This window comes from Halichoerus grypus, chromosome 6, assembly GCF_964656455.1.
Source record: "Halichoerus grypus chromosome 6, mHalGry1.hap1.1, whole genome shotgun sequence".
Taxonomy (NCBI): domain Eukaryota; kingdom Metazoa; phylum Chordata; class Mammalia; order Carnivora; family Phocidae; genus Halichoerus; species Halichoerus grypus.
Genome location: NC_135717.1, coordinates 40,706,109 through 40,729,344, shown reverse-complemented (window position 1 = coordinate 40,729,344; position 23,236 = coordinate 40,706,109). Strand labels below are relative to the sequence as shown.

At 43.1% G+C, this 23,236-nt stretch overlaps 1 long non-coding RNA gene across 1 annotated transcript; it reads right to left on the bottom strand.

Moving 5' to 3' along the window:
- Positions 1–375: 375 nt before the first annotated feature.
- LOC144382313 (uncharacterized) lies at positions 376–16,365 on the bottom strand. The gene is made up of 3 exons (XR_013448968.1): positions 16,051–16,365; positions 5,709–5,808; positions 376–5,615 (listed from the first exon to the last, which is right to left on the bottom strand). It is a non-coding gene; the product is annotated as an uncharacterized LOC144382313 (long non-coding RNA).
- Positions 16,366–23,236: the final 6,871 nt, after the last annotated feature.

Sequence of the window (23,236 nt, the reverse complement as noted above, 5' to 3'; positions counted from 1 at the left end):
ATAACGTAACTAGTGTAAGGAAGTGTAGGGAACTGATTGAACAGACTCAAGAGGTACTTCTTTGGAAAATGCTGTCCGAAATCATCGTACAGTGGTGCCAGCTAACGAGGACTCTGAACATAACCTAGAATGCCTATACTTACAAGGGTTTGCAACATGGTCTCTGAGGACAGAAACTCTTCAAGACCTCAAAGTTTACTGGATTGACTATTGGACTAAGAGATGAGATTCCCATGTTCTGAGAACAGATACCAACTAATCGAAAGGCTCACCTGGGCTCTCTCTGAGGCCCTACAAAAAGCTGAACCATTCACTGAAAATCAATCACACACACACACAACCTGTCATTTGTCTAATTCATCAATTACTTACACATTCAGGATTCTTCCTTTTATTTTTCAGATTGGTATTTGTACTCACATGAAATGTCATTTCTTTTTTTCTTCTTTTTTTATTATGTTCAGTTAGCCACTGTATAGTACATCATTAGTTTTTTATATTAACACTAATGTCAAATAGAGACGCATTGACACAATATTCACAAAATGGAACTTCCCTGTTATAATTTTCAACATAGCATTTTTTTTAAAGATTTTATTTATTCATTTGAGAGAGAGAGTGAGAGAGAGAGAGAGAGCACAAGAGGGGGGAGGGTCAGAGGGAGAAGCAGACTCCCTGCTGAGCAGGGAGCCTGATGTGGGACTCGATCCCGGGACTCCAGGATCATGACCTGAGCCGAAGGCAGTCGCTTAACCCAACTGAGCCACCCAGGCGCCCTCAACATAGCATTTTTTAAAGTTCATACATATTTTAGCTATTTTGGTAACTCGTAAGGGAGAAAATGAGCATTGAAAAACTCTAAATACTGACAATGAGTTTTAAGCCTAGAGAACACAAATTGTCAAATTTCATAGGTAATAAGGAACTAAAGGAAAAGCATGGAAGTTGTAGTCTAATAATTTTACACATATGCATCCTCTATTATCCTACTACTGAAGGGCATATTTTGTTACCACTATATATGCATACATTATTTTCCACGTTTGCCTACACAGGTATAGTACTACAGTAGAATGAAATGTCTGGGACACTTGGTGGCATCTATAATGAACAATTAAACTTCATTCTTATATTTGGTGAACTTCCGTCTGTTCCTTTAGACAATGGACCATATATGCAAACCAACACAACTCTTCCGTTTCAAGAACCACAACTGAGAAGAAACTAACTTCCAATTAATAAAGCAACACACAGACTGAGTTCCATTTCACTCCCCTTTATTCACCTTCTCTGTGGGTTCTAAGCTATTTCCCTACCTCTTTTCCCGCTGAAAAGGAAACCCGATGCAGGGCTCGATCCCAGGACCCTGAGATCATGACCTGAGTGGAAGGCAGAGCCTTAACAGGCTGAGCCACCCAGGCGCCCCACCCATAAATTCTTCTTAAGCAAAAGGACACTTTCTCACGATGACTTCACAGGACTTCACGTGCTACAGAGATCTGCATTTTGCCTCTAGAAGGTAGGAGATGAAGGAAATTGCAAACTCTCACAGTGGTCTCCCAAATACAATGACCTGCCTGGTGACAGGGAGACCCTTAGGCACACAGGAGGGTGTGCTGTGACACTCGACTGTGGCTCACTGGCACAGAGAACCAAATCCGTTTCCCTGGCTGACGCCTCTGGGGAACAGAGTCCCCACACTGTTAATGAGCCCCTGTCGCTGAGCTGTCCAGAGATGGCAGTCCTCAGGGAGAATGATGATCAAGGACAATGCCAGAGGAGAACTCATCTGTCTCTTCTATCATTTCATATTTTTGATAGTGGACAAATAACTGCCTATAAGTCCCCCGCTACCTTAGTCTCACCTGTGAATGACCCAGAGGTTTTACAGAACACTTTTTTGTCCTCACAATTGCCCAAATATTTACATATAAATAGATAAGAGTGCAATCAGTTCCTTAATTTTAAATGTAAATGTGTGAAAAAAATCTTATTTTTTAAAGAAAGATTTATTTATTTATTTATTTATTTATTTATTTATTTTAGAAGAGAGAGAGAGCACAAGCGGGAGGGGCGGGAAGAGGGAGAGAGAATCTCAAGCTGACTGCACTGAGCACCCAGACCTAAGCAGACCTTGAGCTCATGACCCTGAGATCACGACCTCAGGTGAAACCAGGAGTGGGACACTTAACTGACTACACCACCCAGTTGACCCAATAAATTATTAATTTCATTCATAACCAACTTCTTTGGGATCACAGAGCTAATAATTAGGCACATTCTAATCTTTAGCATGAATATAAAGGAGGGCAACCAAATTCTACCAAACTTCTAATGTGGTGAAAGGTAACAACAATCTCAAACCCTCTGCAGAGAAAGGGGAACCCTCCTACACTGTTGGTGGGAATGCAAGCTGGTGTAGCCACTCTGGAAAACAGTATGGAGGTTCCTCAAAAAGTTGAAAATAGAGCTACCCTATGACCCCGCAATTGCACTACTGGGTATTATCCCAAAGATACAAATGTAGTGATCCGAAGGGGCACCTGCACCCCAATGTTCATAGCAGCAATGTCCACAATAGCCAAACTATGGAAAGAGCCCAGATATCCATCGACAGATGAAAGGATAAAGATGTGGTATAGGGGCGCTTGGGTGGCTCAGTCGTTAAGCGTCTGCCTCCAGCTCAGGTCATGATCCCAGGGTCCTGGGATCGAGCCCCGCATTGGGCTCCCTGCTTGGCGGGAAGCCTGCTTCTCCCTCTCCCACTCCCCCTGCTTGTGTTCCCTCTCTAGCTGTGTCTCTCTGTGTCAAATAAATAAATAAAATCTTTAAAAAAAAAAAAAAGTGGTATATATATACACAATGGAATATTTTGCCACCATCAAAAAAATGAAATCTTACCATTTGCAACGATGCAGATGGAACTAGAGGGTATTATGCTAAGCAAAATAAGTCAATCAGATAAAGACAATTATCGTATGATCTCACTGATATGCGGAATTTGAGAAACAAGGCAGAGGATCACAGGGGAAGAGAGGAAAAAAATGAAACAAGAAGAAACCAGAGAGGGAGACAAACCATAAGAGACTCTTAATCTCAGGAAACAAACTGAGCATTGCTAGAGGGGAGGCGGGTAGGAGGGATGGGGTGGCTGGGTGATGGACACTGGGGAGGGTATGTGCTATGGTGAGTGCTGTGAATTGTGTAAGACTGGTGAATCACAGACCTGTACCCCTGAAACAAATAATACATTATATGTTGGGCGCCTGGGTGGCTCAGTCGTTAAGCTTCTGCCTTCGGCTCAGGTCATGATCTCAGGGTCCTAGGACTGAGCCCCGCATCGGGCTCCCTGCTCAGCGGGGAGCCTGCTTCTCCCTCTCCCACTCCCCCTGCTTCTGTTCCCTCTCACGCTGTGTCTCTCTCTGTCAAATAAAGAAATAAACCTTAAAAAAAAAATAGTTTAAAAAAAAATAATACATTATATATTAATTTAAAAAAAATTAACAACAATTTTAAAAATCACAATAAAAAAATCTCAAATCCTCTAAAACACTCTTCAGGTTATATCCATAGGTTTTAAAGATGTACTCAAACAATTTTAAAAAGTTATCTCTTTTTAATAAAACATACATGGCTTACTTAAAGTCAACTAGTCTTTGCATTTAAGTTCCAAATGGTTTTGTCTTTACCAGCATAGCTAAAATCATCACTACAGAAAAACAGTAGGAAGTTTTGGGTGGTGGTAGCTGTTTCTCATAGATTGATAAATTCCAGCTTCATTTATCATATTTAGCCTAAAGAGATTAAGTACCTCCTGCTACAAAGCTTCTCATATTTGAATTTTCTCAGTTATTCCCATACCAGTTTGAATCCATCCTGAGAGTTAGAGGGAAAACTGGCAAAGACACTGGACTCTGGGTGTCCTGAAAAGGGAGGGAATGACCTGCTATTAATGCTTTGCATCCCAGGCCATGAGCCCTGCTGCCGCCTTACACGCTCAAACTGCTTTCATAATAGTGTGGCATTATCTAGTGATGCTGACCTATACTCACATTCCTAGATGCAATGTTATCTAGGGTAACACTCGGTCACCTAGCCCAAGAAAGCATATAAGAATGCTCCACAGCAGCGTTGTTGGTATTAACCTAAATCTGGAAAAATCCAAATGCCCATCAACAGTAAAATGGGTCAAGTCTAGCCTACTCATAGAAAAGAGTACTCTACACAGTATGAATAAAACTACAGCTAAACAAATTGAAACAATGTTTCTCACACAAAAGTGCTGAGGAAATGATGCAAGTTACAAAGGACTAGATCCTTCTACATCAGTTCAAACACAGGTCAAACAAATTGTTATTTATGAACTCACATATGGGTGGTAAGGCTAGAGTTACAGTCAAAAATTATAGTCACAACTAAAAATGATATCAAAACGCAGATTATAACAAAGTCACCATTAAAGGGAAGAGAAAGATATGGAGTTGGATAGAGGTCATCTGAGGTTCTATCCAGGTTCCTTAACAAGGGTGTCAATATACTGACCCTTCACTTTTTCATTATTCTTTATTTTTTTTTTTCAAGAAACACATTTATTTAGATTTTCTTGGTCACACAAAGAGATATGAATATATCTAATGAACATTGTATTGTACATCATATCACTGTCATTTATGTATCTATGACTGGAAAAAACCCAGTACATTGGCTTTACATAGTCTTAGAAGCTAGTCCAACTTAAGTCCTCAGTGAAAGCTTGTTGAGTGAAATAACGGCACTGCCAAATGATTGTCTAGTCCATATTTAAACCTACAATCCCTTCATGATTTTGAATGTTCACCATCATGGCGTTACAGAATTTGTGTCTCCTTAGTGCCCGCAGTTCTTGCTCAGGCCACTTCGAAGAATGAAGAGGTAGACCAGACGAAGAGTGGTAGGCAGCAAAGCAAAGTTTACTGAGCAAGAGTACAAGGCTCCTGGAGAGTGGGGGCCCGAGTGGGTTGCCCCTGGAGTTTCTAAGTTTAGGGGGTTTTATGAGCTCTTTTGCTGAGCTATCTTAAGCAATCAGTGTGTGCTGAGTCGTGCCAATCAGGGCTTTGGTCACATATCTGTCTACCTATTAGGTTCATGTCCATGTGCTGATTGTCTTTTTTTTTTTGCTGGCATCTGGGGGCTTAGGTCTTAACTGCCCCTTGCCCATGATATTGACAGATGTTTTTGTGGTTAATTGTCTTATTTTAGGACGTTTTGCAGAAATCATTTCTGCAAAAGCTACAAAGCAGGATGTCAGTGTGGTCCTGTCTAAGCTGCAGAACAGGATGTCCATGTTATTTTATTTTAACCGTCCTGACTCCGTATTTTCTTGTTGGGGACCCTGGCCCTCACTACCTAACTGTCCAACTAACTCTTAACATTCCCCCCTCTGAAGACGTAACCCTAAACTGCTGGTAGGGAAAGGGGGTGATGACCAGTCTGCTTCCTGCTGGTTGGAGGCCATGTTGAAGAACGGCAGTCAGGGTTTCATCCCCAGAGGTCTATCTAGTAGACCTGGTAGAAGTTGGTAGGGGCTGTCTCCATTTGTGGCTGCATAGACAGGACCATCTGTAGCCTGATGGACTCTAAACAAGAAGAGACAAATTAGATAAGGAAATTTAGAATATAAGGTCTGGAAAGGAGTAGAAGGGAGATGACTAATAGTGGGGCTCCTATACCAACAACACAGGTCAGGTGGTCTCTCATTTGGATTTCTCAGATAAGCTGGTGGCCCAAGTAGATGACCTCTCCTCTTTGTGGCTGTCTCTCAGGGCATAGCTGTGAGAGAAGGCAAAAATAAATAAAATTAGACATGTGGTAGCAGAATAATGGTATCCCCAAGTGTGTATATCCTAACCCCCAGATTCAGTGACTGTGACCTCACATGGTAAAAGGGACTCTAAACATAACAGTAGAGAGGAAGGCAAAATGGTGGAAGAGTGGGGGACCTTGTTTCATCTGGTAACTTGAATTTAGCTGGATACCTATCAAATCATTCTCAACACCCAAAAATTCAGCCTGAGATGTAAGAAAATATATCTGGAACTCCACAAGCAGAAAAGCAACAGCTTCTTGCAAGGTAGGAGGTGTGGAATCATGAATCTGTGGGGGAATATTGGAAGATCATCGAAGGGGGCAGGCAGCCTCCATAAGCTGGCTACTGGAAAGTGATATAACACTGGATTGCAAAATCAGAACCCTTAGAAATCTGCTCCAGTGAGAGACATCCTTTTCCGAAAGAGGCTCAGGGGATGAAAAGGGCAGAATTCTACGTGGGTCACTGTGGTCTCAGGATCCCAGGAGACACAGAAAGAACCCGGGTGCCTGAATCAATAGCATGCCCAAGCAGCGGAGCAGGGAAACTGGTTATGGTCAGTGAGCCCAGGAGGGATTCTCAGGTCCAGTCGCCATAAACCAGGAGATGGGCCGGTGAGGAGACCACTCTTTGCCTAAGCACCCTGTAAAGGACTGGAACTTGCGGGCTGTTTACCATCCCCTGGGAGGGGCAAAACAGCTGCAAAGCAGGGTACATGAGGGAGCTCACAGTCTGAAAGACACAAAGTGAAGTGACAACTCACAGGTCCCTGGACTCCCCCAGGGAAGATTGCAGTAGAAGAGAACCCCAGGAGTCTGCAAACTTTGGTGCACACAGAAGTGGAGACTCTTTGACCTGGAGGGTTTACTGAAGAGGGGGACCACAAAAGTGCGGCTCTGGGCTGGAGATCTGGGCAAGGCCATTTTTGCTCTGACCCTCTGAAGTGGTGCAGAAAGCCTCCAGGGAACAAAAGCCACACAGACAACAAGCTTACATTCAGCCCATCCCCCTGACAAGGGGTGGGGCAACTCCGCCCAGGCAAAGACATCTGAAAGCAGCACTGCAGGCCCCTACCCCAGAAGACAGACTGGAAGAACAGGTGAAAGACAGGCTTAGGGATCCCACAAGACTGTAAAACTCCAGCACCAGGCGAAAATAGTATATTGAGCTCCAGGTGTTTCCTCACGATTCCTTTATCCTTCACTCTAAAAAAATTTTTTTTTTTTTACCTTTTTCCCATTTCAACTAGATTCTTATTTTACCTACTTAGGTTTTTAAATCGTTTTCAACTTTTATTTTTTCACATCTACATTTTATAGATATATGCTTCAATCTAGTCCTTTTTTCATTCTATTCAATTTTATATATATATTTTATATATATATGTATATATATAATATATATACAATATATATATGTAAGTTTTGCTTTCTTTGCAATTTTGGGATGTAGTGTCTTCTAACACATAGACCAAAATTCAATCAGGAACAAGTGGATATCCCTGCTTTGTCCACCCTGTGATATTATAATCTCTCTTTCTCCGCCTTTTACTATTGTTTTATTTCATTTTGGCTTTGTTTGCTTTTCTGTGGTGGCTTCTGAACACTTCGGATTTTTTCTAGGGTGCATTCTGCTTGAGTCATGGTTGATATTTTGGCCTCTGTTCATTCGCTCACCCATCCTTCCCTTGGACAGAATGACTAGAAGGAGGAATTCACAACAAAGGAAAGAACCAGAGGCAATGTTCTCTGCCACAAAGCTAATCGATAAGGATATAAGAGGTCAGAGATGGAATTCAGGATAGCAATTATAAAGTTAATAGCTAGCCTTGGAAAAAAAGCATAAATGACAATACAGAATCTCTAAGGGCGGAAATGAGCTCTAATCAGGCCAAAGTTAAAAATGCTATGAAAGAAGGGTACTAAATGAGAAAAATAGGCAGCCAAGAATACTTTATCCAGCTAGGCTGAAATTCAAAATAGAAGGAGAGATAAAAACCTTCCAGAACAGGGCGCCTGGGTGGCTCAGATGGTTAAGTGACTGCCTTCGGCTCAGGTCATGATCCTGGAGTCCCTGGATCGAGTCCTGCATCGGGCTCCCTGCTCAGCAGAGAACCTGCTTCTCCCTCTGACCCTCTCCCTCTCATGTGCTCTCTCTCTCTCTCATTCTCTCTCTCCCAAATAAAAAAATAAAATCTTAAAAAAAAAAAAAACCCTTCCAGAACAAATAGAAACTAAAAGAATTTGTGATCACCAAACCAGCCCTACAAGAAATATTGAAAGGGGTCCTCTAAGCAAAGAGAGAGTCCAAAAGTAACATAGACCAGAAAGGAACACAGACAATATACAGTAACAGTCATCTCACAGGCAATACAATGGCACTAAATTCGTATCTTTCAGTAGTTATCCTGAATGTAAATGGGCTAAATGCCCCAATCAAAAGACACAGGGTATCATACTGGATAAAAAAGCAAGACCCACTGATATGCTGTCTGCGAGAGACTCATTTTAGACCCAAAGACACCTCCAGATTTAAAGTGAGGGGGTGGAAAACCATTTATCATGCTAATGGACATCAAAAGAAAGCTGGGGTGGCAATCCTTACTATAATAAGAGATGAGGAAGGACAGTATATCATACTTAAAGGGTCTATCCAACAAGATCTAACAATTGTAAATATTTACGCCCCTAACATGGGAGCAGCCAATTACATAAGCCCATGAATAACAAAATCAAAGAAACACATCAACAATAGTACAATAATAGTAGGGGTCTTTAACACCCCCCTCACTGCAATGGACAGATCATCTAAGCAAAAAATCAACAAGGAAATAAGGACTTTAAATGACACAGTGGACCAGATGGACTTTACAGATATACTCAGAACATTCCATCCCAAAGCAATAGAATACACATTCTGCTCTAGTGCACATGGAACATTCTCCAGAATAGATCACATCCTGGGTCACAAATCAGGTCTCAACTGGTACCAAAAGACTGGGATCATTCCCTGCATATTTTCAGTCCACAATGTTTTGAAACTCAAACTCAATCACAAGAGGAAAGTTGGAAAGAACTCAAATACATGGAGGCTAAAGAGCATCCTACTAAAGAATGAATGGGTCAACCAGGAAATTAGAGAAGAATTTTAAAAATTCATGGAAACAAATGAAAATGGAAACACAACTGTTCAAAATCTTTGGGATGCAGCAAAGGCAGTCCTAAGAGGAAAGTATATAGCACTACAAGCCTTTCCTAAGAAACAAGAAAGGTCTCAAATACACAACCTAACCCTACACCTAAAGGAGCTGGAGGAAGAACAGCAAATAAAGCCTAAACCTAGCAGGAGAAGAGAAATAATAAAGATTAGAGCAGAAATCAATGAAATAGAAACCAAAAGAACAGTAGAACAGATCAACGAAACAAGGAGCTGGTTCTTTGAAAGAATTAGTAAGATTGATAAACCCCTGGCCAGACTTATCAAAAAGAAAAGAGAAAGGAGCCAAATAAATAAAATCATGAATGTAAAAGGAGAGATCACACCCAACACCATAGAAATACAATTATAAGAACATATTATGAGCAACTATATGTCAACAAATCAGGCAATCTCAAAGAAATGGATGCATTCCCAGAGATGTATAAACTACCAAAACTGAACCAGGAAGAAATAGAAAACCTGAACATACCCATAACCAGCAAGGAAATTGAAGCAGCAATCAAAAATCTCCCAACAAACAAGAGCCCAGGGCCAGATGGCTTCCCAGGGGAATTCTACCAAACTTTTTTTTTTTTTTAAGATTCTATGTATTTATTTGACAGAGAGAGACACAGCGAGAGAGGGAACACAAGCAGGGGCAGAGGGAGAAGGAGAAGCAGGCTTCCCGCAGAGCAAGGAGCCTGACACAGGGCTCGATCCCAGGACCCTGCGATCATGACCTGAGTGGAAGGCAGACACTTAACAACTGAGCCACCCAGGTGCCCTTCTACCAAACATTTAAAGAAGAATTAATACCTATTCTTCTGAAACTGTTCCAAAAAATAGAAATGGAAGGAAAACTTCCAAACTCATTTTATGAATCCAGCATTACCTTGATCCCAAAACCAGACAAAGACCCCACCAAAAAGGAGAATTACGGACCAATATCCCTGATGAACACGTATGCAAAAATTCTCACCAAAATACAAGCCAATAGGATCCAACAGTACATTAAAAGGACTATTCACCACGACCAAGTGAGATTTATTCTTGGGCTGCAAGGTTGGTTCAACATTCACAAATCAATATGTGATACATTACATTAATAAAAGAAAAGACAAGAACCATATGATCCTCCCAATGGATGCAGAAAAAGCATCTGACAAAGTACAGCATTCTTTCTTGATTAAAACTCTTCACAGTGTAGGGATAGAGGGTACATACCTCAATATCATAAAAGCCATCTATGAAAAACCCACAGCGAATATCATTCTCAATGGGGAAAAACTAAGAGCTTTCCCCCTAAGGTCAGGAACACGGCAGGGATGTCCACCATCACCACTGCTGTTCAACATAGTGCTAGAAGTTCTAGTCTCAGCAATCAGACAACAAAAAGAAATAAAAGGCATCCGAATCGGCAAAGAAGAAGTCAAACTCTCACTCTTTGCAGATGATATGATACTTTATGTGGAAAACCCAAAAGACTCCACCCCAAAACTGCTAGAACTCATACAGGACTTCAGTAAAGTGGCAGGATATAAAATCAATGCACAGAAATCAGCTGCATTTCTATACACCAACAACGAGACAGAAGAAAGAAAAATTAGGGCGCCTGGGTGGCTCAGTTGGTTAAGCGACTGCCTTCGGCTCAGGTCATGATCCTGGAGTCCCTGGATCGAGTCCTGCATCGGGCTCCCTGCTCGGCAGGGAGCCTGCTTCTCCCTATGACCCTCACCCCTCTCATGTGCTCTCTCTGTCTCAAATAAATAAATAAAATCTTAAAAAAAAAAAAAGAAAGAAAAATTAAGGAGTTGATCCCATTTACAATTGCACCCAAAACCATAAGATACCTAGGAATAAACCCAACCAAAGAGGCAAAGGATCTGTACTCAGAAAACTATAGAATACTCATGAAAGAAATTGAGGAAGACACAAAGAAATGGAAAACATTCAATGCTCATGGACTGGAAGAACAAATATTGTGAAAATGTCTACACTACCTAGAGCAATCTACACATTCAATGCAATCCCTATCAAAATACCACCAACTTTTTTCACAGAACTGGAACAAATAATCCTAAAATTTGTATGGAACCAGAAAAGACCCTGAATAGCCAGAGGATTGTTGAAAAAGAAAACCAAAGCTGGTGGCATCACAATTCCAGACTTCAAGCTCTATTACAAAGCTGTCATCATCAAGACAGTATGGTACTGGCACAAAAACAGACACATAGATCAACGGAACAGAACAGAGAACTCAGAAATGGACTCTCAACTCTATGGTCAACTAATCTTCAACAAAGCAGGAAAGAATATCCAATGGAAAAAAGACAGTCTCTTCAACAAACGGTGTTGGGAAAATTGGACAGCCACATGCAGAACAATGAAACTGGACCATTTCCTTACACCATACACAAAAATAGACTCAAAATCGATGAAAGACCTAAATGTGAGACAGGAATCCATCAAAATCCTAGAGGAAAACACAGGCAGCTACCTCTTCAACCTCAGTTGCAGCAACTTCTTCCTGGACACATCACCAAACGCAAGGGAAGCAACGGCAAAAATGAACTATTGGGACTTCATCAAGATAAAAAGCTTCTGCACAGCAAAGGAAACAGTCAACAAAACCAAAAGATAACCGACAGAATGGGAGAAGATATTTGCAAATGACATATCAGATAAAGGGCTGCTATCCAAGATCTATAAAGAACTTCCCAAACTCAAAACCCAAGGAATAATCTAATTAAGAAATGGGCAGAAGACATGAACAGACATTTCTCCAAACAAGACATCCAAATGGCCAACAGACACATAAAAAAGTGCTCAACATCACTCAGCAACAGGGAAATACAAATCAAAACCAGAATGAGATACCACCTCACACCAGTCAGAATAGCTTAAATTAACAAGTCCGGAAACGACAGATGTTGGTGAGGATGCGGAGAAAGGGGAACCCTCCTACACTGTTGGTGGGAATGCAAGCTGGTGCAGCCACTCTGGAAAACAGTATGGAGGTTCCTCAAAAAGTTGAAAACAGAGCTACCCTACGATCCAGCAATTGCACTACTGGGTATTTACCTCAAAGATACAAATGTAGTAATCTGAAGGGGCACCTGCATCCCAATGTTCATAGCAGGAATGCTGAAGGAAAGCCCACTGGAGAAAAGCAGGGGTTTGGGGTGATGGAAGGTTCTCACCTTCAGCAGCAATGTCCACAATACCCAAACTATGGCAAGAGCCCAGATATCCATCGACAGATGAATGGATAAAGAAGATGTGGTATAGGGGCGCCTGGGTGGCTCAGTCGTTAAGCGTCTGCCTTCGGCTCAGGTCATGATCCCAGGGTCCTGGGATCGAGCCCCGCATCGGGCTCCCTGCTCCGCGGGAAGCCTGCTTCTCCCTCTCTCACTCCCCCTGCTGGTGTTCCCTCTCTCGCTGTGTCTCTCTCTGTCAAATAAATAAATAAAATCTTTAAAAAAAAAAAAAAAAAAAAGAAGATGTGGTATATATATACAATGGAATATCACGCCGCCATAAAAAAAATGAAATCTCACCTTTTGCAACGATGCGGATGGAACTAGAGGGTATTATGCTAAGCAAAATAAGTCAATCAGAGAAAGACAATTATCATATGATCTCACTGATATGTGGAATTTGAGAAACAAGGCAGAGAATCACAGGGGAAGAGAGGGAAAAATGTAACAAGAAGAAACCAGAGAGGGAGACAAACCATAAGAGACTCTTAATCTCAGGAAACAAACTGAGCGTTGCTGGAATGGAGGGGGGTGGGATGGTTGGGGTGGCTGGGTGATGGACATTGGGGAGGGTATGTGTTGTGGTGAGCACTGTGTGTTGTGTAAGACTGATGGATCACAGACCTGTACCCCCGAAACAAATAATACATTATATGTTAATAATAAAAAACTAAAATTAAATAAATAAAATAAAATGCAAAGAAGTGTTAGCATATTATGGATTCATTTAACAGGTTGACTAGAATATGAATAAAAATAGCTTTTTTGTTTGTTTGTTTAAAGATTTTATTTATTTATTTGACAGAGAGAGACACAGCGAGAGAGGGAACACAAGCAGGGGGAGTGGGAGTGGGAGAGGGAGAAGCAGGCTTCCCGCGGAGCAGGGAGCCCGACGCGGGACTCGATCCCAGGACCCTGGGATCATGACCTGAGCCGAAGGCAGACGCTTAACGACTGAGCCACCAAGGCGCCCCTAAAAATAGCTTTTTAAGATGAAAAAAATGGTACATCTGTGGAAACAATATGTTGACTCTTCAAAAAATATAACACAGAATTCCGCTTCAGCATATGTACCCAAAAGAATTGAAAGCAAAGACTTGAGCAGATATTCATGTGTCCTTATTCAGAGCAGCATTTTTCACAACAGCCAAAAGGTGGAAGAAACCCAAGTGTCCATTAACAGATGAATGGATAAACAAATTGTGGTATATACACAATGGAACACAATTCAACCTTAACAACGAAGGGATGCGGTGGCTGGGTGATAGACATTGGGGAGGGTATGTGCTATGGTGAGCGCTGTGAATTGTGCAAGACTGCTGAATCACAGATCTGTACCTCTGAAACAAATAATGCAATATATGTTAAGGAAAAAAAAAAAAGAAGATAGTAGGAGGGGAAGAATGAAGGGGGGGAAATCGGAGGGCGAGACGAACCATGAGAGATGATGGACTCTGAAAAACAAACTGAGGGTTCTATAGGGGAGGGGGGTGGGAGGATGGGTTAGCCTGGTGATAGGTATTAAAGAGGGCACGTTCTGCATGGAGCACTGGGTGTTATGCACAAACAATGAATCATGGAACACTACATCAAAAACTAATGATGTAATGTATGGTGATTAACATAACAATAAAAAAGTAAAAAAGAAATAAAGTGTTATTAAGAAAAAATACTTTTCAAATATACTTTAAGCATACTTTAGAGTACTTATTTTCATTAAAATCATAAATTATGCAAAAAAAAACCCAAAAAACAAAAAACTAAGGGAGTTCTGACACAGGCTACAATACGGATTGAACCTGGAAGTCATTACACTGAGTGAAATCAGCCAGTCACAGAAGGACAGATACTGTATGATCCCACTTATATGAAATATCCAGAGACACAAAGTAGAATGTGGCTCCAGGGGCCAAGGGGAAAGGGGAATGGGGAGTTGGTGTTTCAAGCAAGCAGAATCCCCCTCATGGAGAAGGAAAAAGTTCTGGAGAATGATGTACAACCATGTGAATTCAGCTAAGGCCAGAGAACTGTGTACCTGAAATGTTTTAAGTGGTCAATGTTATTTATGTTTAGTCACAGTGAAAAAATGAAGGATTGATACATGTCACAACATGGATGGACACTGAAAACAGTCCCAGTGACAGAAGCCAGACAGAAAAGGCCACCCAGATTGGAATCATCTTGCTCTTTACATCCATCAAGGTTACCCAAATAAGGGAAAGTCTCGGGGGCAGTTCCAGAAACAGAAAACTGGATCTGAATGGAAAAGGACATTTCAGACCGTGGGGCAGGTGGTGACAGTTGAAGTGGGCCTGTGGTCTGAGTTACAATATGGAAACCGCCTTGGTTTCCTCATTTAGTGTTATGTAGTGGTTCCAAGGAAGAGTGTCCCTGTTTTGGGTAAAACACACTGAAGCATCCCGTGTGAAGTGACAAATGTGGTTAAGAAACGACAACTGGGGGGTCTGAGTGTGGGATAAAGAGTATTTCTGCGCGGTGACAGGTTTACTGCACTTTGAAATCACCGCAGTCAATTACTCTTCCAAACAACCATGACAGCACCAGGTCACAGAAGCAGGGACACCAAACTTCGTGATGGTGGCCAAGCCCTCCCAGATCCAGTTCACCCACGTGGAGAGGCCACTCGCCCTTGTAGGAGGCCACATGTTAGCAAGAGACTCGTGGGAGGATTAAATCGGCGGCCACTGTTTCTTGGGTGCAGTAGAAGCAGTGGGATTTGGAATTCCAATTTTTCACAACGCTCCACCAAAAACTGGTTAGAACTGTAAAAATGCATGAAGGGAAGCCTCAGTAAAGTGGACTGGGGATGCTAGAAGGGGACGCTGGAGCGGGGAGCCTACCACTCAGGGTCAGTTACAGAACCAACATTAGAAGCCTCCACAGGAGAGACTCATCAGTTACAGGCCCCAGAGCGGAAGATGTAGGTTTCATCTCCTCCAAGAAATCCACCACCCCTGCAGCTCAGCGGGTGAGAACCTTCCGTCACCCCAAACCCCTGCTTTTCTCCAGTGGACTTTTCTTCAAAACAACCTTCCCAACTTCCCCCACCTCTCCACCAAATACTGAACAGGTGACAGACCTGTTCTCTCACACCCCCCGTGAGACACTGAAGACAGACATCGAGGGAGACACACGGAGATGGGAAGACACCCTGTGCTCACGGAAGAACCCACACTGTGAAAATACCTACTCTCCCCCACCTTCTCCATGAAATACTGAACAGGTGACAGACCTGTTCTCTGACACCCGTGAGACACTGATGACAGACATCGAGGGAGACACACGGAGACGGGAAGACACCCTGTGCTCACGGAAGAACCGACACTGTGAAAATATCTACTCTCCCCAAAGCCGTCTACAGAGTCCGCGCCGGCGCTACGGAACTTCCAGGACCGAACCGACAACCCTGAAGCGGGTGTGGACTCAGGGAAGGACCCGGCAGGGCTGAGGCGGTGGGAGCACGAGCACAGCGGCGGGCAGCCGCCCCCTGACCGCAGACTGCCGGAGGAGCCCCAGGAACCGAATCCGTGTGGCGCATAAACACCAGCGCATGGACCCCCGGAGCGGATCCGAGCCCAGAAAGGGGAGACCCGACAGCCCCGCGCACAGCACCCCCGGGACCCCACGTCACCGCACACAAAGCCACAGACACACCACCGTCTACACAGCGCGCCCTTCCTGTGAGCTCGCACCCCCTTGGCAGTCCCAGCTCAGGAGGCTTCTCCTCACCTTCTCCTCCTGGGGCGGGTCCTGAGGCCGGGCTCCTGTCCGTGTACACACGGACCCACATCCTCCACAGCGGGTTCTGTCGGTGTGGATGCGGCCCCACGTCCTCCAGTGGGTCTTGAGTAGGCCGGGCTCCTGTCGGTATGGACACGGCCTCACGTCCTCCTGAAGCTCCCACAGAGGGTCCTGAGGAGGCCGGGCTCCTGTCGGTGTGGAGGCGGTCCCACGTCCTCCCAAACCTCCACAGCGGGTCCGGAGGAGGAGGGCCTCCTGCCACCGCAGGCAGAGAAGAAGCCGCCTGAGCGCGCATGCGCCGCACGGGTTGGGCAGCTGGGCTCGGGCGCCCCCTGCGACCAGTGGAGGCAGTGCAGGACTCGGTGCGCTCAGTTCAGGGGAGGCACCGACCCCTTCCCTGGGGGCCAGCTGAATCCGATAAATTTTGGGAACTTCCTAACTGAAATGGAGTACAATATCCCGGCTTCTCCAGAAATACTTAAAGAACAATTACTTGGAAAGCATATAGAATAAAATGAAACGTAGACCAAAACTTTACAACTTACACCAAAATTCACACCAAATTGTACATAAATTTAAAATGCACAACTATCAAATTATCAAAAAGAAAACATAAAAGGAATCTACGTGACCTTGGGCTTGGTGATGAGTTTTAACACACAACACCAAAAGCCAATCCAAAAAAGAAAAAAAAATGATACTGTGAACTTTATAAAATTAACACCTCTACTATGAAAGACCTTGCTCGAAGAACTAAAAGACAACCCACAGACTGCAAGGAAATATTTGCAAAACACACACCTGATAAAGGATTTATATTCAAACCATACAAAAAACCCTCAGAACTCAACAATAAAAAAAACCCCTAATTGACAATGGGTAAATATCTGAACACATACCTGCACAAAGAAGATATACAAATACAAAATCAGCATACAAAAATATGCTCGACATCCTCTATCATTAGGAAATTACAAATTTGAACAACAGTGAGATAGCACTGCTCTCCTATTAGAAATGCTAAAGTCCAAAAAATGAGAACACCCATTGGTGGAGGGTGGGGAATGACAGGAATGAGCTTTCATGCTGGGGATGGATGTACAGCCACTTTGGAAGGCAGTTTGGCAGTTTTTTCCAAGGGAAAAACTGACTGTAGGTGATAGGGCAAAAGGTCCTCATCTTGATATGGAGAACAAAGGCAAAAGAAATACAGAAAAAAAAAAGAATTTCCTTTGCAGCCTGATGAGGTTTTAGAATATAGGTGAGGTACAGTGGGGTGAGGTCTGTCTGGAGCCGATGACCAAGAAAGAATTCTTGAGACGTCTTTGATGCAAAATGGTGGCTTATTAAAGCATGGGGACAGGAACTATGGGCAGAAAGAGCTGCTGCACAGGGGTCTTGAGGAGTGGGGATTATATACTGGAAGTTGGGGGAAGGAAAAGGAGGTTTCAAAAGAACTTTCATACGCTAAAGAGGACGGACCTACAAGATACCAGAGGTCTTGCCATTGTCAACTTAAGGTTGTTTTCGCCTCTAGCAAGGTACTAACATTAAGATAGTTGGGAGATTCCTGGAAGAATGTCACACATGTCCCACCCAGGAGTGGGGGGTGGGGGGATGTTGCAGGGTGTCAGCTTGTGCCTTGTCTTCAGCCAGCCTTCTGTTCCCTCATCACAGCCCATTAACACATACGGAAGACAAGCAGGGTGATCTTCCTCCAGGAACTCAACTGCCTCAATACTGATACTTTGCCAAGGGCAAAAGGCAACCTTGGCTTGACATTAGCCTGACCACCAGGATCCTGTTAAGTCTTCTTCAACGTATAAAAATCCCCTTAGCAACCTTCTTTACCGGGGCGCCTGGGTGGCTCAGTTGGTTAAGCAACTGCCTTCAGTTCAGGTCATGATCCTGTTTTAAAAAGGGCATCACTTGGGGTGCCTGGGTGGCTCAGCCGTTAAGCGTCTGCCTTTGGCTCAGGTCATGGTCACAGGGTCCTGGGATCGAGCCCTACATCGGGCTTCCTGCTCCGCGGGAAGCCTGCTTCTCCCTCTCCCACTCCCCCTCCCCCTGATTGCGTTCCCTCTCTCGCTGTGTCTCTGTCAAATAAATAAATAAAATCTTAAAAAAAAAGCATCACTTATACCGAGTTCTTTCTGCTGGTGGTGGCCCAAGTGGTGGTACCGGTGTCAGATCCCCCCCTTCAGGCTTCCTGGCTCCACTTTAAGCAAGGTTTCCTTTATTTAATTTTCACTAGAATACATGCATATAATTCCTTGCATTGTCATCTGAGCAGATTTAGTTCCCATGGTCTATAAGTTTTTTATGCCATTCTCTATAAAAAGAGCTCTTGGAAGAGATGGCTGGCTCTAGGGGCTGAGACAGTGACTACAGGAGCCAGGATAATCCTGAAGTATCAGAAAATGAGTAAGTACCAATAATGAAAATCCACCAAGTTTTTTTTTTTTTTTAATTTTTTTTTAGATTTTATTTATTTGAGAGAGACAGAGATAGTGAGATAGAGAGCACAAGTGGGGAGGAGAGGGAGAAGCAGGCTCCCCACAGAGCAGGGAGCCCGATGTGGGACTCGATCCCAGGACCCTGGGATCATGACCTGAGCCGAAGGCAGACGCTTAACCGACTGAGCCACCCAGGCGCCCGAAAATCCACCAAGCTGAAATTAGGTCAAGGGAAACAGGAGACAACAGAAAGTGCCACAGCAGGAATAAATTTATCAACCAAACACCCTACTGCTGGAATAAAACCAACACCTAAAATAACTACCCAGGTGTTCACACTGGTAAAAATAACTTATTACATAGATTTTTTTTTTTTTTTTTTTGGTAATGAGTAGAAAACAATGCACAAGAATTCCAAATGCTTGATGGAGACACTCAACCACCCATCCCAGAAGTGGAGCTAAATCCACAAAACATCTGACCATTCCTCCTCAACACTGTCAAGGTCACTGAAACAAGGGAAATCTCAGAAACTGTCAGAGCCAAGAAGAGCCTGAAGAGACTTGATGACCACCTATGATCATGTGATGCCCCACATGGGACCCTAGAGCCCCAAAGGCAGAACAGAGGGAAACTGGACACAATATGAACTTCAGTGAATAATAAGATATCAATATTGGCTCATTAACTGTGACAATTCTGGAAAAAAAGAGAAACAGAATAGAAATTAAAAGTCAAATAAGAGAGGGGCGCCTGGATGGCTCAACTGGTTAAGCGTCCGACTCGATCTCAGCTAAGGTCTTGATCTGAGGGTCGTGAGTTTAAGCCCTGCGTTGCCAATTGTACTTAAAATAAAAGTTTAAAAAAAATTTTAAATCAAATAAGAGAACACTGGAAGTGCAGAGGAAATGGGTAATTTCCAAGTAAAAATGCACATAAGCAAAATGGACCCTGATATAATGAAAATAGAAACAGACCAATGAGCATGAAAGGTCACAGTAAGGCTTAGAAATCTCCCATCAGGGGCGCCTGGGTGGCTCAGTTGGTTAGGCGACTGCCTTTGGCTCAGGTCATGATCCTGGAGTCCCAGGATCAGTCCTGCAACAGGCTCCGTGCTCAGCGGGGAGTCTGCTTCTCCCTCTGACCCTCCCCCCTCTCGTGCTCTCTCTCTCAAATAAATAAATAAAATCTTTAAAAAAAAAGAGAAATCTCCCATTGGAAAACTCCCCAGAAACAGATGGGTTCATAGTAAACACCTGAGTGTTCTCATTATAGTATCAAAGCTTGCTATATTTATATAGTTCATCTAATGTAGGATTCCTGTGATTCCAAAATAAACATTATTTTATGTACCATCACAAATGTGCTGCCAATTAAACTGTGACTTTCTCAACAAAAGAAAAAAAAATGGTTGACGAGTTTACTTCCATTAAAACCAGAAAAGTGAATTTTTAAGAAATTCAGGTTTGGTATAACTAATATATTTAAGCTTAAATAACGTTGCGATTTTTATCACACCTACATCTCAATATGCATCCAACTGTCAACACCAGAACAGAGAGGACCTCGAGTGGAGCCCAGGGTGGCCTGGCCGCTGGTCCCACATGAACCTGCTCCAGCCCCACACACACTTGCAGCCAGTTGCTCTCGGTGCTTCTCGTCTCCAAGAAGCGGAATCTGTGAAAAGTACTATGGTATGCCATGGTTATGAAGGGCCAAAGCCCTGATGAAGGGACAATTCTGTAAGATACATCCTGCTGAAATGCTACAGGAGAAAGTAAAAATAAACGCGTGAGAAAGTAGGACACCCAGGGTTCTGTGCTCGCCTCGGATGACACATCTCCGGGGAACCTGCCATGGATCTCCCTCCTGCGCCCCGAGGACCGTCTCTCTACTTTGTCCTCACAACCCTAAATTGTCTGGAAGCTGCGGACACCACCCACTCACAGTTTAGCTGTGGCCAGTTCACCCGCTCAGGAAAGGTCTGGGAATCTCTGAAATTTAGAGTTCTGAGTATCTAGTGTCATAATTTAGAAATTCCAACTGAAATAGAGCCCACTGTTCCTGTCCCTTGGTAAGAAAATGTAGAGATGACAAAGAGCAAACTAGAAGGTAAATGTACAAAAGTCAATTGATATCAGAACTATGGTGTGAAAGTTTGTGGTCCCCCAAATCCATGTGTTGGAATCCTCATGAAAAATGTGATGGTGTTAGAACAGGTTAGGGTGGCAGGGCCTTCCCTCCAAGTGAGGATAGAACAAGAAGTCTGCCATCAAACACCCTCATCTCAGACATGCACCCTCCAGAACGGTGAGAAATCAATTTCAATTGTTTATGAGCCACTGGTCTGTGATATTTTGATAGCAGCCTAGATTGACTGAGGTGATCAGCAATGATGTATAGGACAAATTGGGATGTGAAATGAAAAAAAAAAATTACATACGAAAATTAAGGTTCTTGAGTATAAATCTAACAACATACATAAAAATATTCACAAAACATTAAAACACAGATGAAGGAAACACATAAATAAATGTGCCTTGTGCCTCGGTGCATCCGAGAGAGCAGGATGGGGCACCAGCAGCTCGGAGCCATCCGAGGAAATTTGGCCAGGGTTCCCTTCTTCCGCCTCTGCTCAAATCCACATGGTCTGATCCGGAAATACGGCCTCAATAGGTGCTGCCCTTGTTTCTGTCGGTTCGCCAAGGGCACTGGCTTCAGTAAGTTGGATTAAGTGAACCTCCTTGAATGGGTCATCCAGGATACCTGCCTCAACTGCAGATATCCAAGATACCCACTTAATGCCAATTCACTGTACATAAAATAAAAATACTTCAATTATGAAAAAAACATAGATAAATGCAAAGATATTCCTTGTTCAGAAGCAATGCACTCAATATTGTTAAGACGGCAATTTTTTCTAACTTGCTCTACAGATTCAATGGAATCCCAACCAAATTCCCATCAAAGATATTGACAAACTATTTCTAAACCAAGACTAGCCGACATAAGACTCAAGACCTCATATGTGGATCCAAAGACATAGCATAGGGCACCTGGGTGGCTCAGTCGGTGAAGCGTCTGCCCTCAGCTGGGGTCATGACCCCCAGGTCCTGGGATCGAGTCTGGCATCGGGCTCCCTGCTCCGCGGGAAGCCTGCTTCTCCCTCTCCCACTCCCCCTGCTCATGCTTGCTCTCTCTCTCTCAATCTCTCACAAAAATAAATTTTAAAAATCCTTTTAAAAAAAACAAAGACAGCATAAAGTTGCAATAATGAAGAGAATGTGGTCATGCTGAAGGGACAGATGAACAAAAATGAGCTGTGCTAACAGAGTCACCTACTTTGTCAGAGGGACAAGCACCCCAATAATGAAAGGGAAGTCTGTTGCACAAATGGTGATAGAACAATGAGAAAACACATGGAGAAAAAAGGGATGTGAACACAGACCTTAAAATTACACAAAAATTTACTCCAAATGGTCCACACACATACATTTTTTGAATGCAAAGCTGTGAAAATTATAGCTCTACGTGACCTTGGGAGGGGCGCTTGGGCGGCTCAGTCGGTTAAGTGTCCGACTCTTGATCTCAGCTCAGGTCTCGATCTCAGGGTTGTGAGTTCAAGCCCCTCGCTGGGCTCCACGCTGGGCATGAAGCCTACGTAAAAATAAAAGAAAAACTAAAATAAGATAAAAAAAAAAAAAAAAAAACATACATGACCTTGGGTTTGGTGACGAGTTTTAAAACACCAAAGCCAGTCAATGAAAGAAAAAAATTGGTGATGTTTTACTTTAGTACAATGTAAACTATCTAGTCTGTGAAAGATCCACTAAAGAAAAGCCACAGATGGGGAGAAAATGTTTGGAAAACACATCTAAAAAAAGGACTTCTGTGCAAAATATACAAACAAACTCCAAGAGTGAAAAAGAGGACCAACAACCCAATTAAATATGGGTAAAGATCTGAACACACACCTCACCAAATAAGACATACAGATGACAAATAAGCATACAGGATAATGCTCCACATCATGTGTCATGAGGGAAAAGCAAATTAAAACGATGAGCTAGCACTGCATATCTGGAGAATATCTTCAGAAAAACAAACAGCGATAGCAACAGGAACTTGCATTCATTGCCGGTGGAATGTATAATGCTGCGGCCATTTGGGAAGACACTTTAGCAGTTCTTTCCAAAACTACACATGGTCTCACCATGTAAGGCAATAATCACATTCCTAGGTATTTAGACAACTGCTCTAAAAACATATATCCAAGCAAAAACGAGCCTGCAGTTATGTACAGCATCTCTCTTCAAAATGGCCAAATACTTTCCAACAAATCAGGATCTCCTTCAACAGGTGAGTGAATAACCAAGTGAGATCCATGCATGTGTGCAATGGAACACTGTTCATCAACAGAAAGGAATGATCTATCGAGCCACGCCAAGACATGGATGAGTCTCACATGCATATTACTGAGTGACAGAAGACAATCTGAATAAACTACATGCTGTACGATCCCATGTGTATGACATTTGGGAAGGAAAAATTATAGAGATGGTAAAGAGCAGTGATTGAGAGTGGTTTGTGGGGTGAGTTGACCAGGAGAATAGGGTGCTGAAAGGGGGTGCCAATGGGCCAAGGGGAAGTGGTCGCTTCTGCTGGGGGAGATCTGCTAGGTGTGTGTGCATAAGTCTGGTCTGAAGTAGCAGTGTCCA